Here is an 8,300-nt window from a genome sequence, read left to right on the forward strand (position 1 = left end):
TGAGGTCATAATGGGCATGCACACTGGTATCTGTTTACCTGTAAGCACACACCTTTAGTTTATCTTTTTAAAAATAAAAATAAAATACAAGTTTCTCAATCTACCAGCTTTGCACAAAACAGCAGCCGTTTTGTGATCCATGGCAGTGAAAACCCCACGTTTTATGGCGCCCCCCCCAAAAAAAATGAGGCTTCAGTGCCCTAACCCACAGGGTCACGATTTCTCCAAAGGTCCAATGTCATCTGATTCACTCCAAAGCAGCACCAAACACCCAGAGAATGCCCCCTGCAACATTGGGGGGGGGGGCTTTGAAAACACTACATTTCCCATTGTTAGAGTGGCATACGAAGGATGAACAAGTTAAATCAGTGGTGATAGATTGGGCAAGACATGTAGGACATAACATAATGTTTGAGGATTGGGAAAGATTGTGGAAGAAAGGGGTCAAGTTCACTGCATGTACTGTACTAAAGGAAAACATAATGAAAATGATGTATAGATGGTATCTGACCCCTGTTAAATTATCAAAGATTTATCATAACTGTGATAACCATTGCTGGAAAGGTAAAGAAAAAGAAGGTACCTTCTATCATATGTGGTGGACCTGCCCCAAGGTGAAAGACTTCTGGGAAAAGATTTATAATGAATTGAAAAAAATGTTGAAATATACATTTATAAAGAAACCAGAGGCCTTTCTTCTTGGAATAACAGGTTTGGAATTGCCCCCAAAAGATGTTAAATTATACACTGGGCAACAATTTTTTACCTTTTGAATGTTGTCTAGATTTCTACAATTGATTTAGGGTCTTTTTGCACTGCTGAATCAGGAAATGGCATCCGTTTCTCTCCATCAGGTCAGGTTGTTGTGCTATGTTGATTTGTAAAAAATCAGATCTTGTGACAAAACCGATTACATTTTGTGGCATTATCAGCTGATTTTTGTCAACACATATCATCCTAAATATGTTTTTAAGAGAAAATAATGTTTTTCCAACAACATCTATTGATTACCTGATAGAAACATCGATTACTGTAAACTGAATGGTGGGCATTGATAAAGGTAAGAACACATAAATTGCACGTTGCTTCACCATTTTTCAAACTTCAGGGCTTGAACTTCCGTTTCTTGGAACTCCTGGAATGCTCAGCGGCAGGGAGGTCTCTCTTCAGAGTCCAACAGTAGTCAGCCATCATGACTGCGTCCCAGCGACCCTGATACCTGGTCTCCATCTCTTTCATGTCCTGATGGAATCTCTCCCCCTGCTCGTCACTCATTGAACCCAGGTTCTCAGGAAACCGGTCCATATGTGAAAATAGGTAGTGCATCTTGACGCTCATGTTGCAGCCCAGGTTTCTGAAAGCAGTCAGCATGTTGTTGACAAGTTCTGCATAGTTTCTGACCTTATTGTTGCTTAGAAAGTTCTTCACTACCAGAACAAATGCCTTCCACGCTTCCAGTTCCATTTCGTTCATTGAGTTTCGGAACTCTGGATCTCTGATGAGCTGACGGATCTGAGGACCGTCAAAGATGCCAGCTTTCAACTTCTCCATGGTCAATCCTGCCACAAGTGAAGCAGTCACCATCCTTGTCCAGAGCCTTTGGTGAACTGCTTGATTAAGCCGAGCTTGATGTGCAGCGGTGGGAAGAGTATTCTGTCTCTGTCCACCAGAGGGTCGTTGATGACGTTCCTTTCTTTGCAAGGCACCAATTCCTCCCGCACAGGCCAGTCCTTCTTCGTGTAATGCTGAGCACGGTCCCTACTATCCCACATGCACAGAAAACATGGGTACTTGTTGAAGCCAGACTGTTGTCCCAACAAAAAGTTCACCATCTTCAGGTCAACACAAATAAACCACTTATGCTGACCATAACCAATTTTCTCCAGCACATACTTCACTGCTTCATAGTTCTCCTTCAGTGTAGTCGAGTGAGCCAGGGGTATAGAGGCAAACTGGTTGCCGTTGTGTAGCAGAACACATTTCAGTGATCGCTTGCTGCTGTCAATGAACAGTCTCCAATCTTTGGGTTCATACTGTGGCACTCCAAGCTTGAGCAGAAGCTGCGCAATATCTGCACAGTACACCAAGTCCTTGTCTTCTGAGAAAAAACGGAGGTACTCTTGATGCCTGTTGCGGAAGAAGCTGATGTCAGAGAGGAGTTTTTTCCCCCTTCAATCTGGATGCCAACAGTTCGGCAGAGTCCTTTGACAAGCTGAGGTCGCGAACTAGATCATTCAACTCCTTTTGGGAAAATGGATGTGGAGCATCATCTTCAAGAACCACTTCTTCTTCGTGTCCTTCAGCACTGGAGGCATCTTTGTCACTAATGTCTGGAAGTTCTCCGAAGACAGGCACTGGAATTTCATCACAATGGGGCAGGACTCTTGAGGAGGAGGAGAAAGGGGAGGGAACTGGAAGGGGAATATATGCTCTGCGCAAATGGCTGTGAACTCATGCTTGTTTTGTGAATCTATCACACTTGCTCCTTCTGCCACCCCGGATGGCAGAATAAAGCTTTTCTCTGAAACTATTCCTTGAGTGTCTGTTGACTCCCATTTCCCCGTCCTGGGCGCAAAGCTCTTCTCACCCGAGGCTAAAAAGGCTACAAGCAGAGTCTGTAACCTGAAGTGTATGTTAACCCGAGGTACCACTGTATCACTGAATTTGTCCATGGCAAGTCTGCGTTTATCTGCAGGTTGTTCATATGTGGTGAGTTTATACTGACCCATCTCGTTATTAAATGTGGATTATAAAATTTTTGCTGACACTTTAGCAAAGAGATTGAAAAGAGTTTTGATGGAGGAGATTCATGGAGATCAAGCGGGCTTTCTCCCGAAAAGACACTTGTCGGGCAATGTAAGGAATATAATTGACATTTTGGAAAAGTTGGAAGTGGACATTAACACTAAGGCAGTTTTGATATTTGTGGATGCCGAGAAAGCCTTTGACAACATTTCTTGGAGTTTTATGATGAAGAATCTCCGGGGGATGGGGGTAGGCCAAGGGTTTGAAAATGGTATAGGTGCAATATACTCTGAACAGAAAGCAAAATTAATTGTAAATAATGTGCTTACAGAAGAGTTCAAGATAGAAAAAGGAACACGTCAGGGGTGCCCAATCTCTCCATTACTTTTTATATCAGTCCTGGAGGTTTTGCTTAACATGATTAGAAGGGACCAGTTGGTAAAAGGGATTCAGGTCGGAGCTAAACAATACAAATTGAGAGCGTTTGCAGATGACCTGGTACTTACATTACAAGAACCGGACGCTAGTACGAAAAGGGTATTGGAATTAATACAAGAATATGGCCATGTCGCAGGATTTAAATTGAACAAATTAAAAACTAAGGTATTGGAGAAAAATTTAACACCTTTTGAAAAAGAAAGGTTTCAGAATGAGACAGGGTTAAATGTGGTTAAGAAAGTGAAGTATTTGGGCATAAACATGACAGCTAAGAATGTGAATTTATTTAAAGATAACTATGAGAAAGTTTGGACAGAAGTGAAAAAAGATCTAGAAATCTGGTCGAACTTGAAGCTTTCCTTGTTGGGTCGAATTGCGGTTATAAAGATGAATGTATTGCCAAGAATGTTGTTTTTTTTTTCAAACATTGCAGATTATTGACAAGATGGACTGTTTCAAGAAGTGGCAGAAAGATATATCTAGGTTTGTCTGGCAGGGCAAGAAGCCCAGAATTAAGTTTAAGATTTTAACTGATGCTAAGGAAAGGGGGGGTTTTGCCCTGCCAGACTTCAAACTTTACTATGAAGCGGCAGCATTCTGCTGGCTGAAGGACTGGCTACTTCTTGAGAATACAGACATTTTGGATTTGGAAGGTTTTAATAACATTTTTGGGTGGCGTGCATATCTGTGGTATGACAAGGTTAAAGCTCATAAAGGTTTTAAAAATCATATTGTCAGGAAAGCACTCTTTAATGTTTGGACTAGATACAAAGATTTGTTGGAAAATAGAACCCCAAGATGGTTGTCACCAATGGAAGCTAAGGCTGTTAAGAAGCTTAATATGGAATCTAGATGGCCGAGATACTGTGAAATTTTAGAACACGAAGGGGACAGATCAAAATTGCAGAGTTTTGAGAAACTAAAAGGGAAAGTGAGAGATTGGCTTCACTATTACCAAATAATAGAGGTCTTTAAGATGGACAGGAAAATTGGCTTTCAGGTGAAAAAATCAAAATTGGAGTTTGAGTTGTTAGAATCCAGTACTAAAAATTTATCAAAAATGTATAACTTGCTGCTGAAATGGAATACTCAGGATGAAACGGTTAAATCGGCAATGATTAAGTGGGCTCAGGACATTGGTCATAACATTATGTTTGCTGACTGGGAAAAGTTGTGGACCACCGGGATGAAATTTACGGCATGTAATGCCTTAAGAGAAAATGTTATGAAAATGATTTATAGGTGGTACATGACCCCAGTCAAGCTTGCAAAAATCTACCATTTGCCTGATAACAAGTGTTGGAAATGTAAAGAAAATGAAGGTGCATTCTTTCACCTTTGGTGGACATGCCCTAAGATTAAGGCTTTCTGTGAAATGATATATAATGAGTTGAAAAAGGTGTTTAAATATACCTTCCCGAAGAAACCAGAGGCCTTTCTCTTGGGTATTGTCAGCCAGGGGGTGTTAAAGAAGGATATGACTTTCTTTATGTATGCTACAACAGCAGCAAGAATACTCATCGCAAAGTACTGGAAGACACAAGATTTACCCACCCTGGAAGAATGGCAGATGAAGGTGATCGACTACATGGGTCTGGCAGAGATGACGAGCAGAATCCGAAACCAGGGAAGAGAAACGGCGGAAGAAGATTGGAAGAAATTTAAGGACTATTTAAAGAGATTTTGTAAAATTAATGAATGTTAAAATGACGTTGGATTTGAAAATAAGTGGTTATCAGCGGTATTGGATAAGTTAAAGAGAGTAAAATCAAAATTTAAGTCAAAATAAGGGAAGGACTTGCTGAATAGCTGATTAGAAATTGGAATACAGAAAGGGGAGGTATGAGGAAGTCGGGGAAGTAAGTTATAAGAAAATAAGATTTTGAAATTGTACTTGTTATATGTTTGTTGTGTTTATGGTATTGTTTTGTTTTGTCTTTGTTATAAAAATTCCTAATAAAAAAAATCTATTCATATGTGGTGAGTTTGTAGAAGTCTTCAATCCAATCATAGAAGGGAGACGCATTTTTATTTTTCCAGCTCACCAGTATCAGTCTTTTTACTGTGGTAAGGGCACAGAGAGTCCACTTGTATTGCCCCTTTGTCAGGTTCCATGTGCTGGGTGTATAATTCGAACGGATATTTTGCTCGGTAAAGGTACATTTGGCCTCAGCGATGGGAGTCCAGCAAGGAATCATTTAGCCAGTGCAATGGAGGAGGAAGAGGTTGAAAATGCGAGACTTACTGGCACCTGTAGCAGCAGCAGCAGCAGCAGCTGGAGCATGGCCTGCAGTGCCACCTGATGGCCCACCTCGGAACTTCCATGCCCATCCCAGATTTAAAGCTTTAGGCATGTGTTTTACACACACACACACACACACACACACACACAAACACACACACACACACACACACAAATAATAATTCACAAGCAGGAAATATCCCAAACAGCTCTTCCCCTGAAATATACTCGGAGTCGAGAGTGGATTTCATGCTCTATATTCAGCTCATAGTAGCGAGGAATGAAAGTTCCCCCACAATATCTGCTTTATATACATTATTTACACAATGGGCTGCACGTGATTGGCTAATTCTGGGATTCTCCTGTAGGCCAATCAGGTTGTGGATTCACTTCCACCTGGAGCTGGATTGGGTGGCTCCTGCGGACCAGACTGCTGCATTGTTCTAGGACCAATCAGACTGCTGCATGTTGGATCCTATTGTTCTAGGACCAATCAGACTGTAGCATTTTGGATCCTATTCAACTCAGTACATAACATCCCCACAAACCACCCCCAAATCCCCCAGCATAGGAATAGTGTGAGTGGAGGCTGGGTGCACCACATTGGAGACCCCAGGCGGAGTAGTAGGGGAATCTCATCCTTTACTTCCACACAAGGGTGACAGGCCAAATCATCTGTCAGGATAGATATGGTGGCCACGATTTCGCTGAAAACCCGATGTCTTAGGATTCACAACAAAGCAACGGCAAACACCTGCTAAAGACCCCCTGAAATGTTTGGCAGTGAAAACCCCACATTTCATGGCACCCCCAAAAATGAGCCTTTGGCGCCCTAACTCACGGGATCCCAATTTCTCCCAAAGTCAGACGTTGTCCGATTCACTCCAAAGTGGCGCCAAACACCCAGAGAATGCCCCCTGCAAGGTTTGGGGGTGAAAACACTACGTTTCACATCGCCCCACAAAATGAGCCCTCGACGCCGTAACCCACATGGTTGTCAGGGGCTGGACTGAGGAGGAATGGTGGGAGCCCCCCCCCCCTCTCGAGGACCTGCTCCACAACTCCAATTTATAAAGATTATAATCCAAGTTAACGAGATCTTCTTGCAATTAGAGGTCAAGAGATATGTAAAAGTCAGTGCTTTATATGATTCAGCCACATGGTGGAGCAATACACAAAGATTAAAGAAGCCATGATAGCCAGCTCTGAAAAGCTGGGATGGTTTGTGTCTTCAAAGGCATGGCAGTGTGGCTTGAAGTTAATGACTTGTAACACCTCACAGTCATCATCATAATATAATAATAATAATTTATTATTTATACCCAGCCACTCTGGGCAGCTTCCAACAAAATATTAAAATAAAAAAGTCTGTCAAACATTCAAAGCTTCCCAGAACAGGGCTGCCTTCAGATGTCTTCTAAATGTCAGGTAGCTGTTTATCTCTTTGACATCTGGTGGGAGGGGGTTCCACAGGGCAGGCACCACTACCCTGTAACTTGGCTTCTCGTAGGGAGGGAACCGCCAAAAGGCCCTCAGCGCTGGACCTCAGTGTCCAGGCAGAATGATGGGGGTGGAGGCGCTCCTTCAGGTATACTGGGCCTTTGAGGCCGTTTAGGGCTTTAAAGGTCAGCACCAACACTTTGAATTGTGCCCGGAAACATACTGAGAGCCAATGTAGGTCTTGGGGGCCACTCCCAGTCACCAGTCTAGCTGCCGCATTCTGGATTAGTTGTAGTTTCCGGGTCACCTTCAAAGGTAGCCCCACGTAGAGCGCATTGCAGTAATCCAAGCGGGAGATAACCAGAGCATGCACCACTCTGGCGAGGCAATCCGCAGGCAGATAGGGTCTCAGCCTGCGTACTAGATGAAGCTGGTCAACAGCTGCCCTGGACACAGAATTGACCTGCGCCTCCATGGACACCATGAACTGAAAGGTCCCGGGGGCGTTACCCTGAGCCTCAGCCACAAGGAATGTGCAGCAGCAGAAAATGGTAACGCTGTTCTAGATTGCATCTATGGAAGTCCAGGGTCGTGGTGAAAGGAAGTCCAAGTCCTACTCTCTCCTACCTTGGTCAGGCCACACCTGGAGTCCTGTGTCCAGTTCTGGGCATCATCATTTAAGAAGGATGTTGACAAGCTGGAATGTGTGCAGAGGAGGGCAACCAAGACAACCAAGGGTCTGGAAACTAAGATTGAAGAGAAACACTTGAAGGAGCTGGGTAGGTTTGGCCTGGAAAAGAGGAAACTGAGAGGAGATCTGACAGCCATCTTCCAATATCTTAAGGGCTGTCACATGGAAGAGGGAACAAGCTTGTTTTCTCCTGCTCTAGATGGTAGGACTCGAACCCATGGATTCAAGTTATAAGAAAGTAGACTAAACATTCATAAAAACTTTCTGACAGTAAGGGCTGTTTGGCATTGGAACAGATTCCCTCGAGAGCTGGTGGAAACTCCTTCCTTGGAGGTTACTAAGCAGAGGTTGGGTGGCCGTCTGCCATGGATGCTTTTGCTGAGATTCCTGCATCCCAGGGGGTTGGACTAGATGACCCTTGGTGTCCCTTCCAGCTATAAGTTTCTATGATTCTATGAAATTGATCTGGATTAATGACAGCCATCCACCAGTTCCATATGCAAAACTGCTTCCCACCCCACCCCCTTACTGATTAATATATATAAAAATACATTAAAGTAGACAAATAATAACTTACAAAAAGGATCAATAAATGTGTCACCTTTATTATATAAACTGTTATCATAATCACATGTCAAAATTTCTTTTGTGAATGAAATAAAATGGTTTCAATCAGTTTTTAATAACCAACAATCAAATGTAGTGCTTGGGGTACAGCTTAGATCAATTCCCCAGATGTTCAGT

This window comes from Podarcis muralis, chromosome 5 (genome assembly GCF_964188315.1).
Source record: "Podarcis muralis chromosome 5, rPodMur119.hap1.1, whole genome shotgun sequence".
In the NCBI taxonomy this organism is placed as follows: Eukaryota; Metazoa; Chordata; class Lepidosauria; order Squamata; family Lacertidae; genus Podarcis; species Podarcis muralis.